Source organism: Ctenocephalides felis, unplaced genomic scaffold (assembly GCF_003426905.1).
Source record: "Ctenocephalides felis isolate EL2017-DRISC unplaced genomic scaffold, ASM342690v1 CF-g0.4_SCAFFOLD_03573, whole genome shotgun sequence".
In the NCBI taxonomy this organism is placed as follows: domain Eukaryota; kingdom Metazoa; phylum Arthropoda; class Insecta; order Siphonaptera; family Pulicidae; genus Ctenocephalides; species Ctenocephalides felis.
Window position 1 is genome coordinate 16,017,345 of NW_020539727.1, and position 14,168 is coordinate 16,031,512.

The 14,168-nt window shown below is 26.1% G+C and overlaps 1 protein-coding gene across 2 annotated transcripts in view; it reads left to right on the forward strand.

The window, feature by feature from the left end:
- LOC113389170 (rho GTPase-activating protein conundrum-like) overlaps positions 1–14,168 on the forward strand; it is a 155,202-nt gene that overhangs the window by 124,471 nt on the left and 16,563 nt on the right. The window lies entirely within an intron of this gene.

A 14,168-nucleotide genomic window follows, 5' to 3' on the forward strand; every position in this document is an offset into this window, starting at 1 on the left:
AACAATACTACAATGGGTGTAAAAATACTACAATGGGTGTAAAATTACTACAATGTTTGTAAACAATACTACAATGGGTGTAAAAATACTACAATGGGTGTAAAATTACTACAATGTTGTAAACAATACTACAATGGGTGTAAAATTACTACAATGTGTGTAAAATACTACAATGTGTGTAAAAATACTACAATGGGTTGTAAAAATACTACAATGGGTGTAAAATTACTACAATGTTTGTAAACAATACTACAATGAGTGTAAACAATACTACAATGGGTGTAAAAATACTACAATGGGTGTAAAAATACTACAATGGGTGTAAAATTACTACAATGTTTGTAAACAATACTACAATGGGTGTAAAATTACTACAATGTGTGTAAAAATACTACAATGGGTGTAAAAATACTACAATGGTGTGTAAAATACTACAATGTTGTAAACAATACTACAATGGGTGTAAAAATACTACAATGTGTGTAAAATTACTACAATGGTGTAAAAATACTACAATGGTGTAAAAATACTACAATGGGTGTAAAAATACTACATGTTGTAAACAATACTACAATGGGTGTAAAATTACTACAATGTGTGTAAAAATACTACAATGGTGTAAAAATACTACAATGGGTGTAAAATTACTACAATGTTTGTAAACAATACTACAATGGGTGTAAAAATACTACAATGGGTGTAAAATTACTACAATGTTTGTAAACAATACTACAATGGGTGTAAAATTACTACAATGTGTGTAAAATTACTACAATGTGTGTAAAAATACTACAATGGGTGTAAAAATACTACAATGGGTGTAAAATTACTACAATGTTTGTAAACAATACTACAATGGGTGTAAAATTACTACAATGTGTGTAAAAATACTACAATGGGTGTAAAAATACTACAATGGGTGTAAAATTACTACAATGTTTGTAAACAATACTACAATGGGTGTAAAATTACTACAATGTGTGTAAAAATACTACAATGGGTGTAAAAATACTACAATGGGTGTAAAATTACTACAATGTTTGTAAACAATACTACAATGGTGTAAAAATACTACAATGGGTGTAAAATTACTACAATGTTTGTAAACAATACTACAATGGGTGTAAAATTACTACAATGTGTGTAAAATTACTACAATGTGTGTAAAAATACTACAATGGGTGTAAAAATACTACAATGGGTGTAAAATTTCTACAATGTTTGTAAACAATACTACAATGGGTGTAAAATTACTACAATGTGTGTAAAAATACTACAATGGGTGTAAAAATACTACAATGGGTGTAAAATTACTACAATGTTTGTAAACAATACTACAATGGGTGTAAAAATACTACAATGGGTGTAAAATTACTACAATGTTTGTAAACAATACTACAATGGGTGTAAAATTACTACAATGTGTGTAAAATTACTACAATGTGTGTAAAAATACTACAATGGGTGTAAAAATACTACAATGGGTGTAAAATTACTACAATGTTTGTAAACAATACTACAATGGGTGTAAAATTACTACAATGTTTGTAAACAATACTACAATGGGTGTAAAATTACTACAATGTGTGTAAAAATACTACAATGGGTGTAAAAATACTACAATGGGTGTAAAATTACTACAATGTTTGTAAACAATACTACAATGGGTGTAAAAATACTACAATGGGTGTAAAATTACTACAATGTTTGTAAACAATACTACAATGGGTGTAAAAATACTACAATGGGTGTAAAATTACTACAATGTTTGTAAACAATACTACAATGGGTGTAAAATTACTACAATGTGTGTAAAATTACTACAATGTGTGTAAAAATACTACAATGGGTGTAAAAATACTACAATGGGTGTAAAATTACTACAATGTTTGTAAACAATACTACAATGGGTGTAAAAATACTACAATGTGTGTAAAAATACTACAATGTTTGTAAAAATACTACAATGGGTGTAAAATTACTACAATGGGTGTAAAATTACTACAATGTGTGTAAAAATACTACAATGGGTGTAAAAATACTACAATGTTTGTAAACAATACTACAATGGGTGTAAAAATACTACAATGTGTGTAAAAATACTACCATGTTTGTAAACAATACTACAATGGGTGTAAAAATACTACAATGTTTGTAAAAATACTACAATGGGTGTAAAAATACTACAATGTTTGTAAACAATACTACAATGGGTGTAAAATTACTACAATGTGTGTAAAAATACTACAATGCGTGTAAAAATACTACAATGGGTGTAAAATTACTACAATGTTTGTAAACAATACTACAATGGGTGTAAAATTACTACAATGTGTGTAAAAATACTACAATGGGTGTAAAAATACTACAATGTGTGTAAAAATACTACAATGTTTGTAAACAATACTACAATGGGTGTAAAAATACTGCAATGTTTGTAAACAATACTACAATGGGTGTAAAAATACTACAATGTTTGTAAAAATACTACAATGGGTGTAAAAATACTACAATGTTTGTAAACAATACTACAATGGGTGTAAAATTACTACAATGTGTGTAAAAATACTACAATGGGTGTAAAAATACTACAATGTTTGTAAACAATACTACAATGGGTGTAAAATTACTACAATGTGTGTAAAAATACTACAATGCGTGTAAAAATACTACAATGGGTGTAAAATTACTACAATGTTTGTAAACAATACTACAATGGGTGTAAAAATACTACAATGTTTGTAAAAATACTACAATGGGTGTAAAAATACTACAATGTTTGTAAACAATACTACAATGGGTGTAAAATTACTACAATGGGTGTAAAAATACTACAATGGGTGTAAAATTACTACAATGGGTGTAAAAATACTACAATGGGTGTAAAAATACTACAATGGGTGTAAAATTACTACAATGTTTGTAAAAATACTACAATGGGTGTAAAATTACTACAATGTTTGTAAACAATACTACAATGGGTGTAAAATTACTACAATGTGCGTAAAAATACTACAATGGGTGTAAAATTACTACAATGTTTGTAAAAATACTACAATGGGTGTAAAATTACTACAATGTTTGTAAACAATACTACAATGGGTGTAAAATTACTACAATGTTTGTAAAAATACTACAATGGGTGTAAAAATACTACAAAGGGTGTAAAAATACTACAATGGGTGGAAAATTACTACAATGTTTGTAAAAATACTACAATGGGTGTAAAAATACTACAAAGGGTGTAAAAATACTACAATGGGTGGAAAATTACTACAATGTTTGTAAAAATACTACAATGGGTGTAAAAATACTACAATGGGTGTAAAATTACTACAATCTTTGTAAAAATACTACAATGGGTGTAAAATTACTACAATGTTTGTAAACAATACTGCAAAAATTACTACAATGGGTGTAAAAATACTACAATGGGTGTAAAATTACTACAATGTTTGTAAACAATACTACAATGGGTGTAAAAATACTACAATGTTTGTAAACAATAAAAATTTTTCAAATTTCTGCGAGAAGAGATAGAATATGAATTAAGTATTTCTTCTTTGACCTGCTTTTTGAAAAGTTTCAAGTAACATTCGATGAATTAAAATAAATTTAATAAAAAGTATATATGTAGAGCAGGGCGAGGCACAAAGGTCCAATTTGACTTTGAGTAATTATTTTACAAAACATTACAAGCTTTACATAAGAAAATGAAAACTTCGAAATGTATTTGTTTTAAATATACTCGGTTGCATTTAAACTTGTGCAAGCTTAATTTTTCTTCACAGCCTAAGATAAAATAAGATAAGCACAAATATTAATCTTATCCAATCCACAATGCATAATTAAAATTTATCTGCAATATTTCTGAAGAATGTTATTGTCCTACGCATTTGTATTTATTATACGAATTATTCAATCGATGGCAGCAAGTCATTGTCTTTCGCAACCAATAATTTATTGTCATCGCATTATTATTGTTATTATTATTATTATTATTATTGTTATTAATTCTGGTAGCCTCCAGTGTATTGTATGTATGTTTGTCGTTCGGTTTGCGCAATTAAATTTCAAGGTGTCCGATTGAAAAAATAATATAAGGATTGCAGACAATGGATCAGTTGAATATGGAAAGACGATAACTGTAATTATTAGAAGAATGCATTTTGAAATAATATTTATTTTATTGAGAAATGATATGCTTGATATGCCCAGATAATTAGATTGATGAAATATAATCGATAGTGTTTCTATTTCAGATAAAATTCTTGGAAAGCGTTTGTGTATTTTCATATGGAATTCGAAAGAATTTTTTGAGATGATTGCAATTTAAAAATGTTTAATTATTAACTTTCCAAAGAGAAGTTTATATTTTTGACAGAAAGTTCGAACTGCTAATTTTATATTTTCTTGACATTACAAGTCGTTCTAAATTGTTTGACACCAACAATGGAAATGATATATAAAGGCCAAGTTGTAGTAGAAAATTGCAAATACTTTGCGTATACTACATTTTTGTAAAAAAAAATATTAAATGGAATTTAAAAATTCAGAATCAGTTATTGGATTCATTTCGGTAGAGATCAGCCAATCCGTTTCTTCGTAATAAATGAACTGTTTTCTTGATGATTTTGATGAAACTTTTGGAGTTACCGAACACAAGCAAAAATTATAAATTAAAGCATGTCTTCATAATGTTTTTTTTAATTGATATTGATTGATTTAAAAAAATATATTTAAGTGATTTAAAGAAAAAACATTTTATTAAGAATATATAATCAAGAAAATTATCAAAAAATATAAATATTTAAACTTTAAATATTTATTCGTATGCTTTAAATTTTTAAGCATACGAATAAATCATCAATATTGTTCATAAAATTAAGAACAATTTTATATATTTAAAATCCAGTAAAAAACATCAAATTTAAAACTGATTATTTTTTTCATAAAAGTAAAATTAAATATATAAAATATATTACATTATTAAATTTATAAAGGCATTAGAATAAATAAACATAACTTCAAGAACAATTAAATCAAATATTTAAAACCCCATAAAAAGAATCAGATTAAACATTTCCTCAAATTAAGAATAATATTAAATATTTAAAGTTGCATCATATTAAATAACGATTATTTTGATAAATTAAAGATCAATATTAATTATTTATAATCCAGTAAAAAACATTCAAATAAAAAATCAATATTTTTTACAAATCTAATATCAATATGAAGTATCTAAAATCCAATAAAAAATAGATTAAATAATTATTATTTCCTGTAAAATTAAGATCAATATTAAATATTTAAAATACAGTAAAAAGCATCAGATTCAATGATAATTATTTTTTTGGATAAAATCAAAAAGAATCAGATTAACACCATTTACTTTTTTAAAATTAAAGATAGAGTACTGAAACAGAACATTTTAGCGGGAATAGCTCAGTCAGTAGCATACCTGACGCCAGGAATATTCGGTTCGAGTCTTGGCACTGACATAGAATTGTGGAATTAGGTAGAATTTGAATTGTTGATTTGAGATGGAATAGAAGTAGAATTTAGAGAGATGGTTAGGAGAAAAAAAGAATGAAGAAGTCAGTTGTAAAAAAAAAATATTTAAAATCCAGTAAAAGAATAGACCAACATTTTGGCTGAATGATGACAAAATTTTAAAAAACATCAAGATACTAATGAAGTTATCAAAAACGACAAAGATGATATATTTTAATAACCTGACTGACATCTCATTTATCCTATGCAATGTAAATAAAATACGATCTTGAAATTATCGGTTATTAACTTCCCGTAGGGCAAGTTATAGTAATCGCAAAAAAATCGAAAATGAAAATTTTTATATATCTTTACGTTTCAAAGGTTCCTGAACATTTTGGCATACCTTAGAAAAAATTGATGTATGTGTGTGTGTGTATGTGTGTGTGTGTGTGTGTGTATGTATGTACGTGTGTGTATGTATGTGCGGATACAAATTTTCGTCGACGATTTCGGGAACACGGATCAACCGATTTGAATAATTCAAAAAACATGCGATTCGTATTGATAAGGAGACGTGCTGATTAGTTTTTGGCGAAGGCAAGTCTAGCCGTTCCGAAGATACGGGGCAAAAAGTGCCAAAAACGGTAACTCAGTTTTTAAGAGAACGGAGCGTCCGATTTTAATAATTCAAAAAACATTTGACAAGGTGAAGAACCGATCAAATTTTCATAAAGGCAGGTCTAGCGGTTTCGGAGATCTAATGAAAAAAGTAAAAAAAAATGCCATTTGGCGGTCAAAAATGATCATTAGACATATGCACATCAAATTATCAGATATTTTATAGAGATTTTAACAATAAGTATACATTTTGTTAACATTCCAATTTTTTATTTCAAATATAAAAATTTGGTTGAAGTTGCAATTTATTTTATTTTTATGCACTTTTTTAGGATCTCTCGTCAAATTACAAAGATATTCTTTTTTATTTTGAAACTTGTACAAGACATTGGTTAACAAAGTTGGGGCTGCTTTACTTTTGTTTATACTTATCTAATAGTATTAACAATGAAGTCAACTTACAAAGTTTATTTGGAATTTCTAATAAATATAGAAATTTATCTATAAACTGTAACATTGTCTTTAAACTGGTAAACCTTGCTCCTCTCTTTGCTTTTCCTAGATTTTTGTTTCAAAAAAATATGGTTGAAGTTCCAATTTATTTTATTTTATTGCGTCAAAATACAAAAAAGTCTCTTTTTTATTTTGTATAATGTAAATACAATTAAAAATTCATCTACTTTTGTTTATATTTAACTAAAAGTATTAACAATAAGTCAACTTACAAAGTTTATTTGAAAATTCTAATTTGTAGAAATTTGGCTACAAACTGATAAACCTTGCTCCTCTTCTTTTTCTGGATTTTTGTTCCCAAGATAAAAATTCGGATGAAGCTGCAATTTATTTTATTTTTATGCACTTTTTAGGGTTTCTCGTCAAATTACAAAGAGGCTCTTTTTTATTTTGTGTCATGTTAAAGACAATGGTTAACAATGCTGAGGCTGCTCTATTTTTTCTTATATTTAACTAAAAATAAGAATAATAAGTGAATTTACAAAGTTCATTTGAAACTTACCTTTCTTGAAGTATTTTTTTTTTAAATTAAAAACAGTCAATTTTTTTTAAAATTACAATATTAATTACAACTATTAAATAATTTAACATCTAGCAATAATAATGAACAATAACATAATTTAAATAAAAAAAAGAGTACAAAGGATAGTATTTACATTAAGATGATATCCGTAGTATGATGATTTAATATAAAATAAAAGCAAATAATAATAATAATAATAAATTTAATAAATAAAATAAATAGAATTTCTAAAACAGTCAACAATTTTAAAAAAAGAGCTTTGTTTCATAGGTGTTACTTTAAATATTTTGTCCTCATTCAACAATAAAGAAAAATAAATAAATTAGAGAAAAATAAATTCTTGCTATAATGTTCTTTTTTTAATTATTGTTATCTATCATTTTATTTTTTTATTATATTTTTTCACAATTACTTATTGGCAACTATTTGCAAATTTAGATTCTTATTTTACAAAATATTTATTTTTAGCATTGTATCAAGTAATTTCGAAAAAAACACTCAAGATTTTAACAAAAATACCACAAACCACGAATGATAAATTTTAATAATCTGAGTGACATCTCATTTGTCGCATGCAATATAAATAAAATACGCTCTTGAAATTATCGCCCATTTATGATAATATTAACAAATTAATTCAAAGTCAATTCCCTAATTAGACAATAGATACCTATAAAATACCTCAGATTTCTCATTTCATCAATCACGTCTAATTTCTACCTAACCATTCTTATCAGATTTAGTCAGATGGGTACTAAACAAGGCATGACTAATAAATTATGCCATGAGAACAACACACCAGTCCACGATGTTTTCCAATTTATTTATTTATATCAATCGGAGAGAAATGTTAATGTCTTCGTGTCTCTTGTACAAAGTGTTGGTCTTAAGAGTACATACACGTGCCCACTTACCAAGAAGAACAACTACTACTAACAACTACTACTAAAGACGATGGCCAAGAAGAAGAAAGTGGTTTTCTCCGAACGACAAGTGATTTCTGGTTAACGATTGGGAATTGATCAATGGATCGATTATTATGTGGAAGTGTGAGAGTTCTTCGAACCCGAGAGGATAGAAGACTAAGTAAATATTTAGTATTGATAGTATTGATTCAGAACATTGCACTTCCGAAACTAGTAGGATGCAAGGCATCGTGCCCCAAAGCAAATTGCTGGAACTTCCGGTACCGTAATTAAGAATCTTGGTACGGAACCCAAAACAATTTACACAAAAACACAAATTTTTTATTGAGAGTCCATAACCGCTAGACCTGCCTTTCTAAAAATTTGAACAGTTCTTTATCTCGTCAATACAAGTAAAATGTTTTTTAAATTATTAACATCGGACGCTCCGTTCTCTTGAAAACTGAGTTACCGTTTTTGGCACTTTTTGCCCCGTATCTTCGGAACGGCTTTGCTAAAAACAAAAATCAGCACGTCTCCTTATCAATACGAATCGTATATTTTTTGAATTATTCAAATCGGTTGATCGGTGTTCCCGAAATCGTCGACGAAAATTTGTATCCGCACATACGCACATACATCCATTTTTTCTAAGGTATGCCAAAATGTTCAGAAATCCCTGAAACGTAAAGATATATAAAAAAATTTATTTTCGATTTTTTTGCGATTACTATAACTTACGGAAAGTTAAAAATGTAAATCCAATGATTTTTTTAAGTGATATTATTAGGTGATTTGTAACCAAATTTGGTATAATAGACAACTTTGTCTTAAGACAAGTTGCATGAACTTGATGTAATAATTGACTTAATGAACTGAAAATGAGATTTAGCTGTTTAGAAAACTTTCAACTAAAACTAAAGTGCAGCCCATTGTTCCAAATGATATCTTACAAGCAAATTTCAAAATCAGTTCAGGATTTTTTTCCAAAATTGTGGATATTTTTTTTCTGCTAATACCAAAAAACGACTTGGTCATTGGTCTTGCAAATCCAATTAAGATATCTCCTTATCGAATTTTATCGAATTTTATCGAATTTTATCGAATACTTTTAAAATTTTGTAATAGGTGTTTTATGGGAAAAGTCGAAAAAATCAAATTTTATATAACTTAATGAACTGAAAATGTGATTTAGCTATTTAGATAGAACTTACTAAAGTAAAAGCGCCCTATTAGAATGATTCTACATACTCCAGCTAATATTCGTAGGCCTATACTATTTTAGGGTTATTGTTTATTGCAAGAACTTTGTCGTCGTGTTTTATTAAAGTTTCATTAAAAATTTATATTATTAACATTTACTTACAAAGCAACGACTTTTGCCAAATGCTAATCAGCACGAATCCCAAATGATATCTTACCAACAAATTTCAAAATCAGTTCAGGATTGTTTTTCCAAAAAACGTGGATAATTTTTTAACTGTTTTGCTAATTCAAAAAAAATTGAAATGATCAATTTTTTTTTGCAAAGCTTTCTTCCAACACTAGCCAAAAGTATATCCCTTAAATTTCAGAAACAAATTCATATTCAAATCTCCTAAATTTTGAAATATGTGTTTTTAGGAAAAACGTCGAAAAAATTAAATTTTGACTAATCACATCACAAAAGTGACTTTTGAAGTAACATTATTTTTCAAATTTTGATGAATTTTTAAAATTAAACATCTTGTAGAACTTTAAAAATTTTGTAATAGGTGTTGCATGGGAAAACGTCGAAAAAATCAAATTTTGACTCATCACATTACAAAAGTGATTTTTGAAGTAAAATTGTTTTTCAAACTTTGATAAATTTTTAAAATTAAATGTCTTGTAGAACTTTAAAAATTTTGTAATAGGTGTTTTATGGTAAAACGTAAGAAAAATCAAATTTAATTTAATATTAATTTCATTTTATTAATTTTTATTAATCTTCATAAGTTTTATAAATTTTTATATACATTTATATTATTCATAATTATAATTTACGTTTGCGTGATAAATTTAGTTTTAGTATGGTGTGTATAAATCTAAAAAATAAACAGACCATAAAATTGTCGCCGGCACCTCTAGTAATAATAATAATAATAAGCATGCCATACACTAAATTTATATTTACAACACGTTATGAATACGTAGAACAAAAATATTATATATATATATATATATATATATATATATATATATATAATAAAATTATATATGTCCCGAATGGACTCCTAAAATACTGAACCGATTTTAAATTCGATTTGCTCTAAAAATAGTATAAATCTCATTTATAGAGATATTACATTTAATATGATTTATTTAATATAATTTGATGCATTTTAATGATAGTAATGAATTGAAAAATACACAAAATAAACAATAAATTATCAGTCAATGTCAAAAACCAAATATATCTGGAGACTTCGAAAAAAAATGATATATGATATAAATTTGACCATAATACAAAATCTTGAAGATGCTATAGATATCAATTTATAGTCAAAAATTACATTGATAGTCATAAATTTGGTAAAAAAGAAATCTGACTAAAATTCAAATCAATTCAATTTTAAAATATACAAAAGTAAACTTTTGTCAAGTCAAAAATGTAAAATAAAGATAGAGAAGATAACAATAAAATAATAAATTTTAATATCATTTTTTTAATGTATTATAACGAGACCACGAAATATATTTTAGTACCAAGATATTCTTATTCAAATTCAAAATCAGAGAATCAAAAAAATATATAAATCAGAGAATTTCTAAATATTTATCATAAATTTGGGAAAATATTTGTTTATTGCGATGATTTTATGGAATTTTATAATATTTATTATTGATCTTAATTTTACCAAAAATATATGTTATTTAATCTTGGTTTTTATTGGTTTTCACACATTTAATATTGTTTTATTTTTTTAAGATAATGATTATTTAACCTAACTTCAGCTTTTTACTGCAACATAAATCTTTAACTTATGATCGATTACTATACTTATCAATATTCCTCTGAAGACTTTTATAATATTAACAGTTCTAATAAAAAAATGTTACCCATTCGTGTATAAATCAATTCTATAAATTCCAGTACGCCTTAAAATCAAAAATTTTAATATTTTAATATTCATCGATGAAAACAAATGAATATTTATAGATTCGTGTCAGACGTCAGACGTCGGCAAAGGTTTCTTCTTTTCGATTGATGAAATTTCTTGATATACAGGTCATAGAAAGAAAAAGTTTTATTTATTACACCAAAACAACTATTAGCATACTAATGTTATGATAAAATAAAATCAAATACTGAAGAGAAAATATGCAGTGAATTTTGTAGATCAATGTCTTTTAGATTTATTTTTAAACTTTTAGTAAACTAAACCCTGAGACATTCATATAATTTGAATAAAAAAAGTTTTATTTTAGCCATGAGAATATTCTCAAACAAATCCTCGAAGTAAATTTTCTTTAAACGTTCAATATATATAAAAGGAAAATAGAACAAGTAGAGTAAAGTAGATCTTAACTAAAAACAAGTTTTAGATGTTGACAGAAAACTTTCGCTCTAAGAACTAAGAATAACAAAAAAACCTTTCATACTGCTAATTTGATACTAAACAGACTTCCAGATGCACAAAAACCTAAATAGAGAAACGATATGTGTGTAAATATTTACCTTGATGTATGTAAACGAACCGATTTCAGTCAAGAAATAAAGAAATATAAATTTCATATTTATATTAATCTTAGCTAGAATTAGACCCAGGGGTAAATTTACGTACTATAGTTAGTGGCGCCCCTATGGAGAGGGGAAATAATAATAAATTGGCAGTATTTGCAACCTATTTATACTTCTTTTATCAATCCACTTTTTATATCTATAAATAAAACTTTTTTTAAATAAATAAATTATAAACAATTACTAAGATGATACCTACACTTTTACGAAACTTTGATACTCTTTGTAAAATATATAAGTTGCTTAAATAATTTATTATTGATTAGTAAAATTATCACTTAAATATCTCAAAAAATCTCTTATAGGTAAAATAATATATATCATGAAAGCGAATGTGTTGATAAACTGTTACATTTAATAAACTTTTAGTACCTGTTTCTTGAGGGCGCGACGACCCGGGCGCCAACGATCCGGGAAAAAAATTTAAGAAATAAAATTGAGTTATTAGGATTGTTGATTATTGCATGTTTATTGTCGAGTTTAAACAATATTATTACAATTATATAACACAAGTGCTTAAGAGGCAGCTTGAGGTTGGAAATTAATAGGAATCAAAGATTTAACACTTTTATCGAATTTATATTTTATAAATTTATATTTCATATAAATAATTAAATTAATTAAAATATTATCCAAATAAAAAATAACTTAGTTAAATTTTTCCTATATGTTTATTTCAAATATATTTAATTTTTTTTAAAATATTCTATTTCAACAATTGCTACTGTAATTAGTTTCATATTTTGTTCTTCCACTAATCGAATTGTTATCAATTTTCAAAATGACTAATTCAAAATGCGATAACATTGTCTTATCATCCCAAAATATGAGTATATTTGATTTTTTTCTCCAAAACACATTCTTGAACAATGATAATCTATTGAAATATTCGATAAATACAAAACAAATTAGGCATATGCATTCCGGAAATGTTATAAACAAATTGATGATAAATTTGTTGATAATTAGATGAAATATTTTAAATTAACAAGATTATTCGAAGATACAAAATAAAATATTAGAAATAATTGTATATAATAAATATTATTTTTCAGTTTTACTCAAGAATTTTTCATTTAGCAATGAACAAAATATTATTGTTTTGGAGCGTTTTGATTGTAAGTCCGTAAATCTATTTCAATAATACAAAAATATATATAAATATATGTAGCTAATGGCCAGATGATGTTGATGATGATGATGATGATGACTCCAAGATTAACATAAAATAAAAACAGGTTTTCAAGGTTAGATCGAGACACGACGCAACCAAAATATACATTAGGCGTTCTAAATTTAATTATAAAATAATACGAATACGTCTTTGTATAGACGTAAATATCGTTGTATATAAATATTATGATTTATTTTTATATAGTTTACTCCCAACATTTTTAATTTTAATTTTTGTGATAATGCTTTCATGTCCCTGTATTTATTATTCTTACAAATCTTCATTCTTAAATCTATCTCGGACGATTTGTATGCAAAAAGTCTAATTATATCATTATTAACTTCCTGTAAGAGGAGCTTGTTTTCGTTAATTCGAAAAATTATGTCGTTGTGAGCTAAAATTTGGCTTTTAGTCTACGTTTTCTCAGAAACGACTGCACCGATTTCAAAAATTTTAAATCCATTATAAGAATCTCGGTAATGACTAATGTAGTTTTGCTAGACGATTCATTATGATTATTATCATTTATATTTCTCAAGAGAAAACAAAATACTATTGATAGTCACTATTTCTGTATGAGGATGTATTTTCACATTTTAACTAGTTTATACTTTACACAACACTTTTTTTACAGGTTATTTCACTCTTATAATTTTTTTCATAAATCTTCTTTTCTACTTCCTCCTATTTTTTTATATTGATATATTATTTTCATAACTCAATGAGGGTGCCTGCTATAAGAGATTATGAAACAATTTTCACATTCAATTGAAACTCAATAATTTAAATGCTAGTTCTAATTAAATCCTACAACAGTTCCAGGATTCGATCCGAGGATCTCAGGCTTGTGAGTAGGGCATGATACTGACTGATTTTATTATTAAAACTTAACTTAAAATATACAATTATATAGTTTTTAACTAAATGGTAAATTTTAGTATAGGATATTTTAAAAAATTTGAGACTTTTGAATTGTAGACGTGGGTACAGGGCAACTTCTGTCGGGTTAGCTAGTATATATATCAAAAGCGTGTCACTGATGTTTACAAAGTAAATTGTAACGATTGCAACTGATGTTATATCGGCGAAAATTCACAATAAATTTACTAAGGGATGAATCAACATATATGTAATTCAAAAAATCCAAATCAATACAAGACCATGTTTTCTGAA